A 22,964-nucleotide genomic window follows, 5' to 3' on the forward strand; every position below is an offset into this window, starting at 1 on the left:
TTAATTCTTCTAGAGAAAAAGTTTTAAGAAAATGAAGTGGTTTGAATGTAAAATTTCCCCCATAGCCTCATGTGCTTGTGATTAAGCCTCACACTTTATACCCAGCGTATGGCACTGTTAGGGAAGTTTGTGGAGCCTTTGGGAAATGGAGCCTTACTGGAAGAGGTGTGCCAATAGAGATGGGCCTTGGAGGTGTTATAGCCTAACCCACATGCCAGGCTCTGCCCAGTCTCCTTACCTCCTCCCAGCTGATGTGAAGATGCAATACTCAGCTATTAGCCTACCATGCTTTTCCACCATGGCAGAAAATTCCCTTCAAAGTTGTAAATCAGAATAACTTCTTTCCTTCCATATACTGCTTCTGAACATTTTTGTCCTAGCAATGAGATAGTAACTGTTCCAACTTTTAAGTTATTAAAAACAGTTGCTAAGTATTTTTTTTTCTTAGTTCAAATATTTAAGCTAATTCCCCATGGTTTTTTTCTATACATTAGTTTTAAAAGCAAGTAATGAAACTATTTTTTTCTGAGATTTGGCTTATCTGGGGACAAAAAGAGTGCAAACTAACAAAAACACCATGTTAAGAGAGTTTCAGTTATTTTATATTGAGAAAATTTAATATTAAGCAATTTTTATTGAAGTTATTATTATGGGTGTAGTTCCTCTGGGAAAATAAGAATTTTTAAAAAAAACTATCTCAAAGAGTTTGGTGAGGACTACATGGATCATATGTTCTAATTATTGAGCAGGGCCTGCCATGTCAAAGATGCAACAGAAATATTAGTGATCGGCTAGGAGTGGTGGACATTCCTGTCATCTCAGCATTTGTGGGGAGAAGCCAGGAGTATCATAAGTTCAAGGCCAGCCTAGGTAACATAGCAAGACTGCGCCTCAAAGAAGCAGGAAGAGAGGGAGGGAGGAAGGGGGAAAAGAAGGACATGTTAGCAAGTATTACTGTCATTCTTTCTTATAGAAGTGAGTTCACATGGGAGGCAGATGCTGAGCAATTCTGATTCTCTTGGCTGTATGAGTTCAGTGGTGACTAGCTACAGCTACTGCCCCTGGGGACTGGATATGGTCATCAGGAACAAGGCGGGAGATCTCATGATCACACATCATTGCAGTCCCCAAGACAGAAGTGAGCAAATGCTCAGAGGGTATACATGGAATAATTCTATCTAGACCCCTTGACAGAAGTGCAGGGTGAAGACAGAGGGTTCTATGGAGTGAACACTATGCAAATGAGCAAAATATGAAAGAATGTAAGAGGCTAACTGGTGAGTCTGAAATGTGGGAGCAATAATGAGAATTCAGCCTAGTGTGCTGTGATGATTTCTCCCAGTTCTATGATTGCTGACTCATTATATGGCAACAGGTACCTGAGCTTCTCTAGAACTATGTTCCCTGTTTACATATGACAGCATTCACCTTTGAGGATTCCCCATTGGGATATCATGAGGTGAACAAAAAATGGCTGGCAGAGTACCTGCCACATCAGAGACACAAAATGAGGAGTAGCTAGCATCAACATCATGCTAAGGTAATTTGGGCTAATTCTCTAAAACAAAAGTGCCATGGGAATTTATTTAAGTATGAAAAGTAATTATCAACTTTGAGTGTAAAGAAAATGTTACTGATGACCCAAGTCAAATTAATTGAAAAGCATAAGAAATAGTTAAGATCTACAAGTATCTAAGGCAAGAAAAAAAGTTGAACATGATCTAAGGTAACTAGGCATGGAGAGACCCAGTAATGTAGTCAGTGGAGATCTACTGTCAATTGGTTACTTCTAAGGCTATAGAGGACAGGAAAAACTCACTGCCCCACAGTCCTACAAATAACCAGTTCAGATTCAGTGTGTTACTGAGGTATAGAAAGGTTTGTATATTCAGAAGTAAGGTAAGGCTAAGGGTAATGGATGAGGCTGGTGGCAGAGTTGCTGAAATGGCATAATCAGGAAACTTTTAAGGTAGGACCAATTGGATATGGGAATACTTGCCTTGGAATTTTCTTAGACCACCTTGACCTTGACATAGGAACAGTATATGTGTTGAAGGTCAAAAGCTATTTGGTGTGACTGGAATGCAGGGTGTCTGGTATGGAGAGTTAGAAACTAAAATTGGCCAGATAAGGTACAGCATCCCACATTAAGTAGGTGGGAAGGTGCTGAAAGAGTTTGAGCAGGAAAATGAGATGTTAAGATTGCTATTAGAAACATGCTACCTAGCTTAAAGGGCACCCCTATAAGAATTAAGAGTCTAAAAATAGTACTATTTAACATCTTGGCATCCTATAACTGTTGTTCTGTCTGTGTGCACCTTGTTAAGACAAGGTGCCTCCAACTCAGCTTCAAATCCTTCCAGTGAAAGAAGGGGACAGGCCACGCAGGAGCCTGTGGGACTGCAGGCTAAAGTTCAGGGACAGACTTGGCTTTCTCTGGCGTATGACTTTATGCCTTTTGATCACAGGTTTAAGTAGGAAAGAATTTCCTTCTTTTGTACTACTGGGCTACTGGCTGAGGCCCCTATCAAGAAAATCTTCAGAATTAACAAGTTTTACCTAACAATGGAACTTTCAGAAGGAAAGGAAGACCCAAGGAAATTTGTAATTTTATTCTAAGTTTGATGTCATAATAGAGATAAAGATGTAATTATAGAGACATATGATTGGAGGAAAGGGAAATAACATATAGTAATAAACAGGGTGGGGGACTTAACAAGGCCTGTTGTTCTGATTCTTTGTGTCATTTGTCTTTAGCCATAAGAACGTTGCTTTCCTCCAGGTGCAGAGGAGCAGAGCCTCAGGCATAAGGGCCTATGACTTCCTTCAGAGAAAGATCAGAAAATTAGTTTACCCTCAGGCAAGAAAGGTAGACCGACCTTCCTGCTTCTACTTCTCAAATACCATGGTGTCTTGGGCTACAGTGTCCTGAACCTCATCATTTGGTGTTTGAAATATACAATCATTCTGCCTAAATCAAAGAACTAAGCTGCAGTCCTAACTCATGACTGGCTTTTGATAACTGATAACTATGTTATTAATAAAATTCCTTCTGGGATCACAGGGAAGTGGGAACCCTTCAAAATCTTGGTATGATAAAGCTTGACCACAATGCATTTCTACAGTAGAGAAATAAGTAAATTATATTGACTACAAAGCTCCCCAGGTTTCTGTGATAGCCTCACTCTTAAATCATTATAGTCTAACTAAAAACTCAAAGAAAAATTTCAGGAATAGAAAGGCACATCTGTATCTTCTTGTGCTAGGTGGATGATACTGCAGTGAAGCCAACTATTCTTTCAGTACAAGAAAAGAAAAGGAGAGAAAACAGTATTAGGATAGAATGCAGAACTTTCATTGTATCAGCTATGTGAATAGCGGCTAGACTCCTAAAGAATTTGCGTAAGAATGAGCATCATCTCACCACAATAGACCTGCTGTCTTAGTTATGTTGTTCATGGGCCGATCTAATATTAGTCTCCATGCCCTGTGGTATTGAAGCCTTATGATCTTCAGGGTTGTAAGATAATAGTAAGTCTTATAAATAACCATAATGACTGCCATTCATTTGATGCATACTATGCCAGGCAGCATGCCAAATTCTTTAAACATCTCTAATTGACTATTCACAAAAATACTCTGCTATGGGTATTATGCTCATCTTTCAGAAGAAGAACAGCCTCAGAGAAGTTTAACAACTTATACAAGGTCATACATGTGCAAAAACTAGGATTCAAACTGTTTGTCAAAACTGCCTATTTGTGGAAGCTAATTCTCATTTTTATGGTATCTTCCTATGGTTTTGCTTGTGGAACATGTGGAGTTATTTATAAGCAAACAATGAATTTATTTTTCTCAAAAAACTAGAAATAGCACAATTAAGAAATGACAGGGGAAAAAATCTAGGATGGCAATGATAATTTTTATGTAGCGAAGTTAAGTTTTTAATTGTTCTTGTTTGGTATGTATATCATATGTGTGCACATGTGTGCCATGGTGTATGTATGGAAGTCAGAGGATAATTTTCCACAATCAACCTTCACCATCTCTTTGTTCTTCAATGCTGGACTGACAGCTTAGAGAATGTTCTCCCATATCTATTTCTCTTTTTGAATCTTCAGTGTGCTGGGATTGCAAAAGCTGGGCCATGGCTTGTTTCTGACTTTTACATGGGGAGTGGGGATCTGAACTCAGGTGCCCAAGTTTGCCTGGCAAGGGCTTCTCATTAAACCACCTCCCCAGCCGTAGGTAGTCTTTATTTTCTTAGTTTTGCTTGCTCATACTTTCTAAATCTACTTAAAATTCTAAAATTTTCCAAAACTAAAGAAACACATGTAATTGAGGCCAATATGGAACTGTGATCATGATTAGCTAATAATATTACAAGACTAAACCATAGGAAAAAAATTGAGCTCCCTCAATGTAAATATTTTATCAATTCCCCTTTAGTCCTAAAATTGGAGTCTGCTTTAATTTAAAAGATTTCTTAGGTATTGCCATTGGGAAACTGATCAGTGCCAACATGATATTCTGTATGCAGTGTCAGCAAGCCACTGAGTTTGTTAGCAGTGATGATTTACCTCTGGATTAAGGATGATTAGGTCAACTTCGGAACCAAACCTAGTTCAAATGCAGTTCAAAAAGAGTAAGCAGTCTTGCAACTATATACATGTTGAAGTTGCCCTTAAAGAAGAAAATAATACACCAGAAAATGCATGCTTTGGAGTGAATACAATGTCTATGCATCTTAAGGATGGCAGCTGATATGATAAATTACAAGCTTCAGCACTAACACTTGTAAGTTAAATTTCATATTTAAGAACTAACATGCTAGAAAAAAGACATCATCCAGGCCCTTTAAGGCAAGGAAAAGGGCCACATGTGTGAGTATTTCAGTAGTAGAGGATGCCTAGCATAAACCAGACACTGGCTTTGATCCCCAGCATCACAAAATAATAAAATACATAAAACAAAGCAGTAAGGGATTGGGAAGATGGCTCAGAAGGCAAAGTGCTTTCTGTGCAAGCATTAGGATCTCAGTTAAGACCCCTAGCACCCACATAAAATCTATGCACAAAAAGCCCACATCTGTAATTCCTGTGTTGGTATGGTGGCCATGAGAGAATACCTGGTATTTGCTAACAAGTTGGTCTAACTAAATCAGTGAGCACCAGGTTCAGAGAGAGAGACCCTGCTTAAAAAAAATAAGATGGAACCAGGCATGGTGGCATACGCCTTTAATCCCAGCACTCGGGAAGCAGAGATAGGAGGAGTTCAAGGCCACCTGAAACTCCATAGTGAATTCCAGGTCAGCCTGGGCTAGAGTGAGGCCCTACCTCAAAAAACCAAAAATAAAAGATGGAAAGTGATTGAGGAAAACATCTTATTGAGGAAAACACCTTATGTCTAGACACACACACACACACACACAGTAAATGAGAAAGCAGTTTTCCCCACAAGGCATGCAATTTTCTTTACACATTATTGGTGTAGTCACAGGTGATTGTGTTAGTCCTGTCAATACAGAAAAACACACATGTCACCTCAACACACAAGTTAGCCTGCCACAGCCCAGAAACACAGATTGAAGTTACCTAGATTCCATGTTCTAACATGATAATAATTTCATGACATTTTTACTGCAACAGAACAAGGAGAGTAATAAATCAATATACTTTTTAAGTTCATCTATGGGAACATCAGGTAGACAGGTTACAGCAAAGCAGGGCAATCTCTGCTATAGGCCTAGGTTGTTATCTGATGACATTCTTAGCCTTTGGAGTGGTAGAAGCTAGGGTTGGTTTGAACATTCCAAAAAGATTTTCCTAATAATCACAGGATGTTAGGTTACACCCAGAGGTGAGCAATAAGTGGCTATTTAAAGGGCTAAGACAGGTCAAGGTAAATTGGCTCTGGACCTGTAACACTCAAATTCCTCACAATCACTGAAGTTGTAAGCAGACAATCAGCCTTGTAGAATGTTTAATATAGGTAGGCTTTTTTTTTTTTTTCTGGGAACCTCGAAAGCACACACAAAATGTAATAATAAAACTAAAGTGAGAAATCAATTTTCTTAGTTTCCACACATGCACTTTTTAAAGCATTTTTTAAAATATTTTATTTATGTATAAGTTTATTTGAAAGAGAGAGAGAAAAAGAAAGAATGGGCATACCAGGGCCTCTAGCCACTTCATATGAACTCTAGACACATGTGCCACCTTCTGCATCTGGCTTTACATGTGGACTGGAGAATCAAACCTGGGTCCTTTGGCTTCGCTGGCAAGCACCATACCTGCTAAGCCATCTCTCCAACCCCACTCATGCACTTTTCTTAACTGTGTTAACCTTTGTCATGAGTGAGGAACTGTGCTCTATAAACAAGCAGAGTCCTAACCCTGAGGAGCTTATACACTGCTCTATGGACAAGCAGCCCTGGCCATCAGGAGCATATACACTGTCTATTTATAACATTGTGACTCAGGCTCAGATGCCCAATACATAAATTGCGAGCCTCTGTAAGCAAAGAAGATGAACATTTGAAGTGTAAACAAATTGATAAATATTGGCATTAGTAAGTATATTTATTCTATTTTTTCTCACATAGATGATGGATTTAAAACATTTTAAAATAACAAAATGTAGCACATGGCAAAAGTATGCATATTATCTTAAACAAATGGACATAACTTTTAAAATGTATTATTTTAGTTAATTAAATTAATTAATTCTAACAAATTACTATTTAAATTAGCATGCTTTCAGCATTACTAGTTAAACCATTAAAGTTGCTTATAAATAATTCCATTTTAATAAGGGTCATCATGTTGTAATCTTATAAGCACAATGATTATCTTTTATTCTCTCTCATACTCATGGCCTTCAGCTTTGTATTTATTTTTCAGAGTTCAGATCTGAAATATGCATAACTGTGTACCAAAATCAGCCTTTCTTTCCAAATATGTGATGAGGAAGAGGAAATCAATTTCAGTGGTACAGAGTCAAAACTAAATTACATATATGTCTCATTTCAAGAAAAATTTGAGCAGGGGATCTTTAAATGAGTCCTAAATTCATAAAGCCAGTTATCAACAACTATATCTTAGCATCTTTGAAAACTAGGAGACACTTCCTATCAGCCCAAAGGACTTGTGTAAGAATAAAGACATTCTTAACATTAAAAAGCTAAGATTTCTTTTTATGTGAAGAGAGCATTTATGAGTTAAGTAGCTGTAAAAATAATGAGATATGAGTGCATAGATTTCTGGTTCGTTTCACAGGGAACCCATCCCAATCTTGTGGTCACCTAACTCTCTTGCAGTAATACTTGAAGTTTACACCCTTATCCACTTGGGAAAAGCTGTTAGAATGTGTCCAACAGATGAAAGGACGAGGATACTTGTATTTTACTTGTAGAGACACGGTAAGTATTAATTATGTGAGAGCAAATTGGGACTATTTACTTATAATGTAGCTTTGTGTGTTGAATGCGCACACTGATCAGTATGTGTAATGGCTTGGTCTACTTACTTCATTATTTGGAGGCTTTACATTTTCCCACAGTGCTGGTTTCTCTTGGAACAAATTAATATAATCACTGAAGCAGTGAGTGGAGTTAAGTGTAATCAGAAATAAAACTCCAAATCTCCTTGCCTCCTTAAAAGCTGTGACATTAGAGATGCTTCCCCAGCCTAGAAAGGAGCAAGCACAATTCACAAACAATTTCAGTGTGAGAGGTAGATTATCCTTCTGTATGATAGGCACATTGTTCTTCAGCAAAATGCAAACCACCAAGAAAGCCAGTCATGGAATTGCTCCATTGGAATTGAATGTAGTTCAAGAGTTTCAGGTATTTAATTGTGAGAAGAAACTTCAGTCAAAAGGAATTTCTTAATATACTAAAAGTTAATGAGAAAATAGTCAAGAAGCAAGATTAGAAACATTACATAACAAGTTTTCATCTTGTACATTTTCGTCAAGTTTACTTAAAAGAAGAATTTAATAAAATACAGCATTAATTAATAATCAAGCCAATGAGTTATGATTTCTCTCTTGAATAACTCTATTATAAGAAATAAACATATTTAGAAGGCACAATTCACATTTATCACTTTAATAATAAAAATAAAGTTGGAGAGATGGCTCAGCAGGTAAGACCTCTTGTTGTAAGTATGGGGGCCTGACAAGCCACAAGGCCACATTAATTTAATTTCCAAGATCCATGTAAACAGATGGGTATGGCCAGGGATGTTTTTAACTTCAGCCCTGTGGGAAAAAGAGATCATAGAATTATTGGGGTTCACAATATCCTGTACCACTGTGTTCAGGGAGATTCCATCTCAAGGTAGATACTGATAAGCAATAAAGGAAGAACACCTGGTATTCTCCTCTGGCCTCTGTGCACCCATGAGCACATTTGCACATACATGTACATGTATCACACATATACACAAACCACACTACACATGTTATACATGTCAAAATAAATAACATTTAAAAAATAAAAATAAAATAGCATGTAAAATGAAATCCTTACTTGTTAAATTATATATACATAAGTTCGTATGAAATTTAATTATTTGAAAATTCATATACTATTCAACATATAACTTTGTAATTATATATTTAATTTATATATGTAACTATATAATATATAAATATAAAATATACATACATAATTGTATAATATGTAATTATATAATATGAAGTTATTATCATAAGTGTGTTTTGTAATTCAGTTGATAAGCTGTACTTTAATAATGAAATTATTATGCTTTTATTTTTAACTATTCCTCTATCCCTTCATAGAACCTAAATGCTCTCAGTACTTTTGCAGTTAATTCAAATCTGGATAATTGAGTGAGGTGGAAATGAGTAGTTCTCTGTAGGGCTGGTTTAAAATAGAAGGAAAGCAGACTCTTCCTCCAAAGAGATACAATAATAGTTTTTTAAAAATCTTAAGCTGATTTTTTAATGGTTAGACAAAAACAACATTATTATGTTAACTGAAAAAGGAACAACATCACAACAGAGATAGCATAACTTGATCTCCACCAGTAAGTCAAACACCCAGAGAATAACTGGAGCCCAGAGCCTGGTATTCTGCAGCCCCACAAACCTGTACTCACCAGATCATGTTCTTAAGTTTGTAGGTCATGGTATTGGTTACAACTTGAAATTTCCAGTACCTTTGTGTTTACCCAAAATAGAATGTGGTGCCTAAGTCCAATTTGGAAATTCAATGGTGTGTTTAGATGTGTGTGAGTCTTGTAAAAAGAGGCCAGGTGGATAGATGTTGATCTGTAATACAAACTGAGAGTTCACCTTACAAATGATTGAGTTTTGTAGTTTGCAGCTCAGGGTAGACCCAAGTGATGGGTACCACTTGTTATAACCTTTCCAAATACTCCTTCTCTTACTGAACATTGGAGATATGAGTCTAAGGGCAACCAGAATTTTACTGCTTTTCTGTCTTTGCTGACAGGATTCATTACAAGAGAGATTTACCAATAAATATACCCTAATAGAATGCTATAAAATGAATTCAGCTCCAAGTTTTGCTTTTGTCAGAAGAGTTTGATGAAATAATCCTTGCATTGATAAAAAAATTATCTCCAACAATTTTTCCAATTATCATACTTAATGTTTTCTTCTTTTATTACTGATTCTGAAACCATGTTTTTCCACTAGAATGTCTTGTTATTTCTTGCCAAAAATTTGACTAATTTTAAACTTTGATGCTCCAATTGTTGTCTTCCTCTTAAGAAGATAATCTGTTAATTTTCTTCCCAGTTAAATCAAATCTCTCTAAAATGACTGCAAACCTCACCTTCTCTGCTGTTGATGTGACTTTCTTTTCTCTAAACAACCTTCTCTCTGTTGTTTCACTCCAGCTAACCTGATACTTAAATGAGCCTGCTATGGTTCATCCAGGTCTGAATAGAAGTGTCCATCAAGGCTGCCCAAAGCAGGGAAAGCAGCAGTTGGCACTGCTGCAGCCCTGATGATTCTACTAGACTGATGGGACCACATGAGAATGTTCATCCCATCCAGATCCCAAAGCTGCTATTGATGCTGTTGATGACCTTTCACTCCCACTAGAACAGTCTTTCTCAGGCCTTCTTCTAATAATGGCTTTCTTACAAAATTTTCAAACTGTGAAGTCTGGCTTGGTATTGTATGTTTCAGCCATAAGTGAGACATGAAAAGCAAGAAATAAAACTTGGATCTGAAAGTCTACAGAGTGTTTCATACTGAGGAAATGTGGTACAATAGGATCAGAACATGAAGCCCATCCAGGAGGAATCTGTGTCACCAGAATTGGTTGTAAAGCATACACTAATGGTGGAGATGCCAACTCACATTAGAGGCTAGACAAAATAGGAGGTGAGGTGTAGACACAAATTATAAGGCAGCTTTTGATGAAAATCCTATGAATGTAGAAAGTAATCAGAGCCCACAGAAACCAAGGACCCAAAGTCAACCTTTCTACAAAGTAAGAAAATATAGACACAATATAGAAATAGTCACATTCAAATGTCATTTATAGTGCCGTTGGGAAGTAAGAAGGCCAATGAGCCAATTTTTCTCTTTTCTTTATAGTTTTACTCTCCTCCCCAAATGTGTTCTGTAAAGATAATTTTTATTTACTTTTATTTAAATCTGTTTTCTAATATATCCATTCAATTAGACAAGGCCTATCTCAATTATTTTCAATTTCACTTAAACAAAACCTTCTATCCATTAGTGATTATTGCTGTTGTTTTAATGTGCCATTCAGTCTATCCTTTATTTGATTATGCATTCACACAACACATTCCAGTAACCAGAAATTGTATGAGGAAGCTTATTCAAGTTCTTGAAGGACTGTCCTCAAAGATCTTATGGCCTATTGGAAAAACACTAAGCAAACAGTTACAATGACACATATTAAATCCCTTTCTGCACCAAGCCTTAAACCAACTGATTTTCACAATCTTTTCATCCTCTCAAAAGGCTATTAAACAGGTTTACATTGTATCACATAGCTCCCCCAAAGTAGTGTGACTTGCCACTTGGGAAGGCTTAGTCTGATTGGCAGTGCTGCCTGACTCCAAAGGCTCACTCCTTATTCTTGCAACATAATTATCATTCTAATAGAGGGACTCTTTTCTTCAGCTATCATTAGATATAATTTTAGTCAATCAACATAAGTTTTCATGTGTTTGTTTGTGACAAAATGCATTACAAACCTGTTCTTTCCATCTGCAAAGGTAATGTTTATTGAATCTCTTCTGCTTTTGTTCAAGTCATTCAATTCAAAACCATTATCTCCACTTTGACCTTATTCTACTTAGCAGATGAGATATCAATGTCAGTCACAGGACAAAATTATGAGAGAGAAGGATTTAATTTAGTTGCTTGACAATTCTGTGCTTTCTCATTAAAACAGGAAAAATAGAAACAAACTTGGAATATGGCCTAAATGAGATAAACCGTAAAGACATTAATTTCAATATTCAGGTGTGTCAAGTCCATTTCACTTTCACCATCAACCAAGTAAACATACATATATTGTTGAAGATCAACTATTGCATCTGCAAAGATTTTTTCTATGTAACTGTGAAAATATAATGATTTCCATGCATAGTCTTGAGTCCTCTGTAGAATGCTTTTAGATATGTATGGTATCTCCATTTCCCAGATGAGTGAAGTGGGGCACAAAAAATCATTTCCAGATCAAGGAGTATAAAGGGAACAAAATCAAAATTTAACTCAGAACTCAATATACTGACTAGTGAATAAAGTGTTTGATGCTCAAGCATGAGGATCTGATTGCCATCTCCAGCACCCTCATGAAATTTCTACTGTGGTGGTGCATGTCTGTAGTCCCAGCTCTGGGAGATGAGATGGTAACATCCAGGAGGCTTGCTGGCCATTGACTGTAGCCTGATTGGCAAGCTCCAAGGAGGTGCCCTGTCTCAAAAAGAGGAGGACAGAGTACCTGAGGATGACACCTGAAGTTGTCCTCCAGCTTTCAGATGTGCATGCACGTACCACACCCATGTAATAATAAAATAAATAGGTAAATAAGTTGAACTATTCCAGCTGAAAACCTACACTTGTAACTGCAGGGCATCATGCATTACTGAGGCAATAATGATACAACACAGCAACAACCAACATCTAGGGTGAATCAAAAGTATGCCAGGCATTGTTTTAGCAGTGTTCCCTCTATTAACTCTTTAGATCTTCATAACAAGCCTATAAGCAAGCCACAGCTTTGGATCTTTTTTTTTATGACATGTGCAGCACATTGCTATTAAAGTAGCCACTCCACCTGGAATCAGTCAAATTTGATGGTAGCAAACAGATTCTCTACAATTCAAGGCAAATGTGGAAAAAATGACAAAAAATATATGTGACTCCCCACTGTAAGATCAAGTGTGTTATGATTTATATTCCTTTCTTTAAGGAACTTAACCAGAAACCATGAAACATGAAGGCTTAGAATGACTGCTAAGTGTACTTTCAACTTTACCTAATTATTGAAAGTTACTAATCCAACTTACCTTACATTGCTTATGGCTGACAACATTTGCTGTGCTAAGAAAATCAGAAATTAAGTCCTAAGGGCTTCTTAGTATTCTAACTCCATATATTGATAATCTTCAATAAGCTTTCAAAACTATAACAAGGACAAATTCTACCTTTCAACTTAGATTTGCAAAGCTTGGTAAGCTACATGAGTGCCCCTGTTCAGTTTCCTGAACAATGATCTGGCAATGTACACTGAGGAAAGGATAAACACTGGGTTCCTGTTATGCACTTCCTGTGAATGACTGCTCTGTTCTTAGTTCTTTTGATATCACTGATTATTGAATGTTGATTTTAGAAGAGCCAACTACTTTACTGTATTTAGAAACCAGATTAAAATAGTATATCTCCTAGGCACATTCACTCTACATGGTAATTTTCACTCCATTAAGAAATGACAATAGTCCTAAAACTTAATGAAACAACAGTGTAGGATAGTGATTTATGACCAAAAGTTCATTCAAAACTTATGAAACTATTTTTACACAGTATTTGAATGGCGTGCCTAATGGTCACTGCTATCTTTTCAGCCATCCTGATGCACTAAAGTTTCTCTTAGATGGTTTTGTTCTGTTGCCAGAGTCAAGCAAAATCCACAGTGCAGCCAGGAAACCACAAAAGAGGTGGGATTTGCCATAAACAAAACACTCAGGCAAAAGGAGCCCAGGAAATAAGTCCATCTCTATTATCCAGCTTTTAATAGGAGCCTTGGGTGATGGCATCCCTTCTCGGTCTATAAGAATCCAAAAGGAGTAACACATAGCTAAAGGACATGGGACCACAAAGCCTTTTCCTGCAGACATTTTGTATTGCTATTATGTAGGTGAAGTTTCCTATGAGGTGTCCTTCTGATAGCTCATTGGATAGAACCAACTGAAAGGCAGTATGGACAAGTAAGTTTATGACTAGATGTATTCTCAGGACTCATGAGTAAGGTAGAAAGAAAAAAAAATCATTAGTCAAAAAATACAGGATGTTCCACAAGTTTGTTATATGACTTTTTTATTTTAAAGACAGTGGAATAGTGACTTGGTTGTCAAGTGAAATGTAATAGAAACTTCCACCAAAAATTATCTGTAAGAATCACATAACAAGAAAAGGCAGTGTTGCATTCAGGTTCACACTGCTGGCAGAAATCACCTGACCAAGAGCAATTTGTGGGAAAAAGAGGTTTATTTTGGCTTACAGGCTTGAGGGAGAAGCTCCATGATGGCAGGGAAAATGATGGCATGAACAGAGTGTGGACATCACCACCTGGCCAACATCAGGTAGATAATAGCAACATGAGAGTGTAGCAAGCACTGGTAAGGGGACACTGGCTATACCTATAAGGCCATCCCCAACACTATACTGCCTCCAAGAGGTGTTAATTACCAAATCGCCATCAGCTGGGAACCTAGCAGTCAGAACACCTAAGTTGATGGAGGATACCTGAATCAAACTACCACATTTGTGGTGTCTCCTTTAATGATAGGAATATTGTTGCAATTGTAGTAAGTTAGCTTTGCTAGCTAAAGCTGTCCCTTCCTGAATACTATGCATCATGGTACGCATGAACACATGAGGATTTGTAGCATACAATAATAAACAAAGGAGGTATAGTCAGAAGTGAGTGGTCCAGGGGCTCCAGCAATAGTTCCACACTTTTGCACTTGAAATGAAAGGACTGATACTGTGTCAGTGAGCTACAGATGGGTCTGTACCCTAGGGGATAAGTATACCAACAAGCCACACAAATATGTATGAAATTTTTGTATTAGGGGAGATACAACAAAGAGGATGTCCATATGTCCCATCTGCAATGTTATATTCATGTAGGAAGAAGATTTTACTATGCATTTGATGTAATGAATCTGTTTGCTTGTTTCTGTTTGAATAGGGGTTGACTTCATAACCCAGGCTGGCCTGCACTTGAAATCCTGCCTGTGCCAAGTGCTGGCTTTATATGTGCACATCACCATCATAGCTAACCCTTCCAATTAGTGACTATTGGTCAACAACTATTCTTTATCCTTCACCTTTGTGAGTTTTAAGAACACTTTTCTATCAGTCTATGCATATGCATTTATGATGATCTTTGTTGGCAGATACAGGGAAAAAAAGTCAGTCTCATTTTCTACTATATTGTCCTTTAATAATAATCCACATACAGGCCACATACAAGGCATGAGAATTTCTGCCACCAGCAAGCAACCAATCATCTCTGCAGTGGACACCAGCTGGCTATTCTGTACTTCAAGTCAGTTATGACACTATCTGGGTATAGAGTCAGATCCTGTGGGTTGAGGATTCAGTTCCCAAGATGGCCTCCTCATATTCAGATGCCAATCACAAGCCCCCAGTTCTTTTACCTGCTCTTCTAATCTACAAGCTACAATCAGGGGTCCCCATATGCCCTCTTTTGGTTCAGTTAACTTGGTAGAGTGGCTCATAGGCCTCAGCTTCCACATTTACTGACTTTTGCAAAGGATATCACAAAAAAAGAAACACAGATAAAAGACACATGTGTAGGGCAAGGAATGGACAGGAATGCACCCCCACTCCAGGAACCTCTATATGGCCAGCTGTCCAGAAGCTTTGCCCCTGTGTGTTTTTCCTGGATGCTCCTTACTGAGGTACCTGATCATTGGTGGTCAGCTCACCTTTAGCCCCTCTCCCTGCGTTGTAGATTTGTGATTGAGACTCAACATACAACTCTCTAATCCTGCCACAGTCTTTCCAGGAACAAGCCTCTATACTGAAGCTACTTTGAGGTAGCAGCCATCAGGTAACTCTGTTGTGTACAGACCCCAACATTTCAGAGATTTCCAAGTATCTTAAAGTTGTATAGCATAGCATGACTATGGGCTAACTCCAGAATGCATGACCCATACACCTCAACAAGGAGGGACCAGAGGGAGGGGTAGGACATGGATGAGCCTAACAATGGTACCAACTTGACTGTATTTGCTGAGTACAAAACTAATTAATAATAATAATAAGTTGTATAGCAGGAGACAGGGGTGGAAGCCAAACATCTATTTCATAATATTACATTTTGCAAAATGAACTTTTATACTCATGCCTCTAAATACCTTGTGAAAAACTTGCATATCCAATCATTTATTTATTCCACAAACCTTATGGAATATTAACCTTATGTCAGGGATGAATGCAGTACCTGTATTGGGAATTATAGGAAACTAGGGAAAAGGAAATATACCAATCATTTCACCAGTCAAGTAAATGCACTTGAGTTTGAACAAGGAGGAATAAAGAATGTGATCTGTAAGAGTTTAAAAAATAAGAAAACTTGATCTGGCTGGGCATGTCAGGGAAGGCCTTCCTCAGGAAGGACACAGTACTTATCCATGGCATTCACTGCTGAGTGGAAAAGACTGAGCTTCCAGCCCAAGGACAGCACACATGCTGAGGTCCTAAATGTAGAATCTTTCAGAAACTGCAAGACCAGAGAAGCTCAAAGAAATAGAGAAAGTAGATAATACAGATATAGGTGAAGGTGCCATAATATATCAGATCACTGAGGGTCTTGAACAAGCCACCATAGGAGGCCTATCTTAATGATTTTTAATTATATTTAGGAACTACTTCATGTGTTTGATTTAAAATAGAAATATAAATAGCATGAAAAGTGAAATCATGATATATAAGCAGCAAGGGCACTTTTTAAAATTTTCACAGGGGCTGGAGAGATGGCTTAGTGGTTAAGCACTTGCCTGTGAAGCCTAAGGACCTCGGTTCGAGGCTCGGTTCCCCAGGTCCCATGTTAGCCAGATGCACAAGGGGGCGCACGCGTCTGGAGTTCGTTTGCAGAGGCTGGAAGCCCTGGCGCGCCCATTCTCTCTCTCTCCCTCTATCTGTCTTTCTCTCTGTGTCTGTCACTCTCAAATAAATAAATAAATAATTTTTTTAAAAAATTTCACAGGGTTTAAAAAGTAGAAATTTACTAGAAAACTGAGCTGCAATAAAGGCTTAAGAAGTTGTTTCTACAGAAATTCTTGCATTTGATCATCTTTTGTTAGAGATCCAGCCTCACTTGGTCAAATCCAGTCTCAGTCAGCATGATGTTATTTACGGCTACACCAACTACCTTCTAAAAAATAATTGCTTACCATCAACAAACCAGAAGAGTAAGGGGAGCCATAATTTGACAGCTTTCAAATAATGACAGGTACAGGAGGATGCCAAGTATAACTCAATACAGGCCTAACGAAAGGCATAAGTCCTAAGTCAGCAAGGGTTTAATAGTCCAGTTTCTCTGCTGTTTAGAACATAAGTATAGTATTGTGTGACCATACATCACTCAATGTCTCTGGCTTTCATTTCCCTATTTAATGCATTTTTGCTTTGTTCAGTAACCAACAGACCTGAGGACAACCAGGGGATACTTAGTGCATGACACTATCAAGCATCACTGTTCTTGAGCATGCTTCACTTTATCAAGTAAGGTTGAAATAGACAAGTGAGCAACATGGTATTTCACTTAACTTCAGCTTTATTTCCATTAATTTGCATGTCTGTCATCAACAGTCCACCTCTTCCTTTAATCAGTGTTATCTGATTCCTATAATCTCCATAGTATGAGAATCTAACTGACTGACTTTTCTATATATCCCTGGAACTTGTGCCAAAGTTTCAGATCTTGCTGCCTCTCCTTAAACAACACTAAAACATTTGACTAAGAGAATGGCACATTGTTCTGCTAGAATATTGGACAATGCTTCCAAACTGGTGTGGGCCACAAATGCCTTCAAACATAACAGTGCAGTTCACTTTTCAAAGGACTTTACGGAGAAAAAAATGTACTCTCAAAAACAATATTCATGGGAAACAGCATTCACTTCCTTCCTACTGAGATCCTCTGAAATAATAGGAAATGATGAGAAACCAATTGAGAATTCTGGGTTCCCTTGGGAAAAACATTTAAGCAACAATAAAAGTGACTATAACTATATGAGTTTAAAAAAAAAACACACATAAACCTTAAATTTTATATAACTAATCACTAAAATTAACTTCAGAATGTCTGCAACACATGTTATTGAATATGTAAATGGAACTTAGGATATGCTAGACTTCTCGATGTTCTTTTCAAATATAACAATTTTGATCATCAAAATAAACAAATAATGTATTATTACAGTGAGAAAGAATGGCTTATGGAGATGACTGGACCAAGGTCACACTTAAGTAGCACAGCCAAAATTGAAACCCAGGTATCCTGACTTTGAGCCATTTATGTCCTTTGAAAAGTGTTCTAAGGTAACCAACCAAAAAACTAAGAAGCAAATGTGCAGATAGTTTCCTCATAAAAAATAAGAAGGGATTTGTTTGCTTGTTTGTTCACTTGGGAAAAGGGACCCAGAGCTTCCTGCATGCTAGACTCTACCACTGTGCTGCACCTTGACTTGAAACCTAAATACTGTCAGCATGAGCCCAGATGCTCTCTCCCCATGAGGACGTACATTTATGAGGGTCACTGGAACAGACAACACTCTAGGGCCACTTGAAATAGTGACAAACTGGTGGGGTTAATCAAACTCTTAAAACTGAAATGCTCATTTATTTAGGGTGAAATGGAGGTATAGGAAAAAATGAACAGAAGGACTGAAAAGCATGGATCTTTCTTACTGATTATAATTGGAGATTTCTTTGGGGTAGTATGATCCTTTCTTGGGATGGAAAGACCCTTTGAGATAATTTGGTCTATGCAAACTATCTCATCACTGACCTCAGAATCACTTAAATTTTTATGTGTCAGGGAGAGAGAGGAAAATGTGCAAGTTATCTGTCTTTTGACATTTGCTTCCATTTTTACTTCCACTTATCTATCTGAAAGATGATTCCTATTCTAGTGTTTGTAATCAATCCAAGAGAATAAATCTAGAGAATTTAAGACAATTGGTCAACATTAACTTAACAGGTAACACTTTTGAAATAAATAAGAGTTCTCACCTCTAGGCACTCATCTTCCTGCAAATCCCGTGTCTCTGCCCAGATAACTTGCCCAGTGTTTTAATTTCTCGAGATCAATGCTGTGTTCTGTTTTTTATATCTACCTTTAAACCCCAAGCCTGGAGCAGATAGGACTCTAACAGAGTGCCAAGTATCACTTGCCAAGACCTGCAAGAGCCAAATATCTCTTGCCAGGCTCCCACCTGTAGCTGTAACACTCAACTCATTGGCCTATGCTGTTCATTTTCCAGTATCTCCACCACATGGTCTCATGTTCGCATCCTCTAACAGTCAGGAATCTGCTCTTCAGTTGAAGGAGGTCTTGTTTATAGACCTTTCTATATCTGCTCTTATAGGCCCTACTCCCCACAAACGACAGTGCTTGCTTGTGCATTTGAATTGCCTGGGGAACAGTTCAGTAAAGCAAATGCCTACTTCTCCTTCAGACCAATTACATAAAACTCTAGGCACAAATCCTTTACAATATAGGGTATTGGTAAATTTTTAGATAGGTCGATCATGCATCTAAAGATATCTAAATCATTTTCTTTCCAATTTCCATGGAAACAAACATGGAAATTTTATTAAAATGCACATGTTGGTTTAGCACATCTGAATGGTGGATGCCTGAGACTTCGTATTTTTTTTATATAACATCTACATTGGTTTGGAGACATTAGTTTAGTAAGAATATGAAGACCTGCAGTTTTCAAAGTGTTATTAAGACTCATCTGAGAAGTTATTTGAGATGTAAGTTTCAGAAATATTCCCAGAAGTACTGAGTAAGAAATTCTGGAAATGGGACTCATTAGTCCATGTGACCAATGTTTGGCACAGTTTGATAAGCCTTGGCTTAGATAGCACTACCAATAAAGATTCATGGGAGAAATGCAATGAAATCTCTGTATATATATTTTTTAAATTTTCTAATAGTTACATTTTTAAAAACAAGTAAAATTTATAAACTTTGTCCACAATACTATCATTTCAACATGTAATCAGTTAAAACGTGATCATTTACAGTTTTTTTAGATTAAGTCTTCATAACCCAGTATACATTCTATATTTATATGATGCTTCATAATTCTGATTAGTCACATTTAAGGAATTCAGTAGCCACCATATTGGAAAGCAATGCTATAGATTTACACAAGTGATAATAGTATTAACTTGTATAAATGTTTTCTATGTATTAGACATTGCTGGAACATTGATGTAAACTTTACCACAGCCTAGTATATTAGCACTATTATCCTTGTTTTATACAATGGTAGTGGTCTCTCAAGCCTGTTTTAACTTTTCGCCAGTATAAATGCACACTCAATATGCTCATGTATGACTATTTAAAGCTGTTTTATTCATAAAATAATAGATTAAAAATTAAAAAGATCAAAACGAGGGGCTGGAGAGATGGCTTAGCGGTTAAGCGCTTGCCTGTGAAGCCTAAGGACTCCGGTTCAAGGCTCGGTTCCCCAGGTCCCATGTTAGCCAGATGCACAAGGGGGCGCACGCATCTGGAGTTCGTTTGCAGAGGCTGGAAGCCCTGGAGCGCCCATTCTCTCTCTCTCCCTCTATCTGTCTTTCTCTCTGTGCCTGTCGCTCTCAAATAAATAAATAAATAAGTTTTTAAAAAAGATCAAAACTAGCATGAATGCAATTAGTGCCATTAAGACATCAGCAGTACATAAAAGCCATAATAGGAAACATTAACAAGTCATAATTCATTACACTTTGCCATTTTAAAATATGCCTCAAGTGTACCTTGTGTCATCAAATCTGGAGCTGTTAGAATGGTCAGGATACTGAAAAACAAAGGTGTTTGTTGTTGTGAGGAACAGTACACAACTGATTCATTTCAAATGGAAGCAGAGACCAAGGCCCTAACCTGTGTGACCAAGTGCAAATTTTGACATGACTGTAGGTAAAAGCAAATGGACCTCCCACAGGACCCATGTGGGAGGCAGGTTTTGCAATCAGGTTCACATTGCTGGCAGAAATCACCCAACCAAGAGCCACTGTGGGTAAAAAAGGTTTATTTGGCTTACAGACTTGAGGGGAAACTCCATTATGGCAGGGGGAAATAATGGCAAGAGTAGAGGAGTGGACATCACTTCCTGGCCAACATCAGGTGAACAACATGAGAGTTGTCAAACACTGGCAAAAGGAAACTGGCTATGATACCCACAACCCCCCACCCCAGCAACACACGGCCACCAGGGGATGATAATTCAAAATTTTCCATCAGCTGGGGACCTATCATACAGAACACCTAAGTTTATGGAGAGGACACCTGAATCAAACCACCACATTAGGCAGTTTGAAATTTCAATTGACATCCATAGTTGTCAATGGACCAATTTTTGAAATATTATTATAAAATACTATGAGGAAGAAAAACTAAAAATAATTTTTAAAAGTCTGTCTGAAGCTGGTTGCAGTGTCACATACCTTTCATCCTAGCACTTGGGAGTCAGAGGTAGGAGGATCGCTGTCAGTTCAAGGCCAGCCTGGGACTAAAGAGTGAATTCCAGCTCAGCCTGGGCTAGAATGAGACCCTGACTTGAAAAAAAAAAAAAAAAAAGAAAAGAAAAGAAAGAAAGAAAAGTCTTGTTATCTGAGAATAGTATTCCAATCTTTGTACAATTATAATTCCACAAGTAAAACTAATACCCTGTTTAAACTGGTAAATATCTAACATAAGGCAAAATGTGACTACTGAAACAGAAAAATGCATTATTCTATGATGATTATTTTAAACCCACTATGTATTTTTAACCAAGTTAACATTATTTGAAATCCTAATTAGATGCTTCAAACATAAGCCCTTGTCCTTTTTAAAATATATTTTATTTATTTATTTGCAAGCAGAGAGAGATAGGAGACAGACAGAGAGAATGGGCATGCCAGGGCCTCCAGCCACTGCAAATGGACTCCAGATATATATGCCACTCTGTGCATCTGGCTTTATGTGGGTACAGGGGAATCAAACTCTGGTCCTTAGGCTCAGAAGGCAAGTGGCTCAACCACTGAGAAATATCTCCAGTTCTTCTAGTCCTTGTTTGTTTGTTTGTTTGTTTCTTTTAACTGAAATGTCTGCATAGTTTTAATGAAAGGTGGCCATAGCTGAAAGATTTGACCATTTTAACATAGTACTAGAAACTGTTATGTAAACCTGCTCTTATCTACTGTGATGGTTTGAATCAGATGTCCCCCAGAAACTTGTGTGTTTTGAATGCTTAGTCCCCAGCTGATAGGGATGGATGTAAAGCCATGCTGGAGGAGGTGTGTTGTTGGGGGTGAGATTAGGTATGTTATAGCCCAGCTTCCCTTTTCCAGAGTTGGACTCAGTCCTCTGCTACTGTTTTCCACCTGCTGTGGCAGAGGTGATGTCTAACCTCTGCTCGTGCCATCATTTCCGGTGCCATCATGCAAATTTTCCTTTAAGAATGTAAAGCCATATAAACAACTTTCCTACCATGAGCTCCTTTTGGTTGGGTGTTTTGTCTTAGCAGCAAGAATTACATTCTGGGGGCTGGAGAGTTGGCTTAATGGTTAAGGCGCTTGCCTGCGAAGGCAAAGATTCTTCCACTGTCCAGATCCCATGTTAGCCAGATGCATAAAGGTGAGACAACTGCAAGGTTGCACATGCCCACTAGGTGGCACAAGTTTGACAGTAGTGGCTGAGGCCCTGGCACATCAATTCTCCCTCTCTCCCTCTCTCTCTCTGCCGTTATCTCGCTCTATCCAAAAAATAAAATAAAATAAAAAGAATTACCTTTATGTAACTACAATGTCTGCCTTGAGTGACCTCTGTGTTTTTAAAAGACTGACATTAAGCCCATCACTGAAATAGACCTAAAATGAACCCAACATGGCTAAGGGAAATTCACCTCTTAAGAAGGGGTAGAAAGATTGCTAGAGCAGTAAGTTGGGTCATTATGCACAGAGACATTGCTTCTCCCCAATAACTGAAGGCCACCCCTGCAATGCAATACCCACAATCCACAGGGTATATGACAGGCAGAAGGCTAACAACGGTTCCATCATGGCTGTATACACACTATGTATGCAACTAATAAAAAAAAAGAAAGAAATGGATTTGTTATGTGTATTAGTAGCCAATCCCTCATAGCATTAATTATAAAATATATCAGTTGCTTTTATACTGTGTTAAAATTTGAAAATCTAACACAGGTATGATGGTGCATACCCAAAATCTGAGCACCCAGGAGCAGAGGTAGGAAGATCATATCTGAGGCTACCCAGGGCTATCCAGTGAGTTACAAACCAGCTTGGGCTACAGTGTGAGATTTGTCTCAAAAATAAATAAATAAAATAAACAAAACAATGGAGAATATGGTACCTCTTGAATAAAGGAGTATTTTCTATTTATTTATTTATTTATTATTTATTTCCAGGCAGGGTCTCAGTGCAGT

At 37.8% G+C, this 22,964-nt stretch overlaps 1 protein-coding gene across 26 annotated transcripts in view; it reads left to right on the forward strand.

Moving 5' to 3' along the window:
• Positions 1 to 22,964, forward strand: part of Sorbs2 (sorbin and SH3 domain containing 2) — a 381,956-nt gene that overhangs the window by 154,655 nt on the left and 204,337 nt on the right. Inside the window, exon 1 of one of the 26 annotated variants that reach the window (XM_045142049.1) lies at positions 7,319 to 7,420. The exons of the other annotated variants lie outside the window; for them this stretch is intronic. The gene's annotated coding sequence lies outside the window, so the exon portion shown is untranslated. Of the gene's footprint in view, positions 1 to 7,318; positions 7,421 to 22,964 lie in introns of those variants that run through there. 26 annotated transcript variants of the gene reach the window in all.

Source organism: Jaculus jaculus, chromosome 1 (assembly GCF_020740685.1).
Source record: "Jaculus jaculus isolate mJacJac1 chromosome 1, mJacJac1.mat.Y.cur, whole genome shotgun sequence".
NCBI classification, from domain to species: domain Eukaryota; kingdom Metazoa; phylum Chordata; class Mammalia; order Rodentia; family Dipodidae; genus Jaculus; species Jaculus jaculus.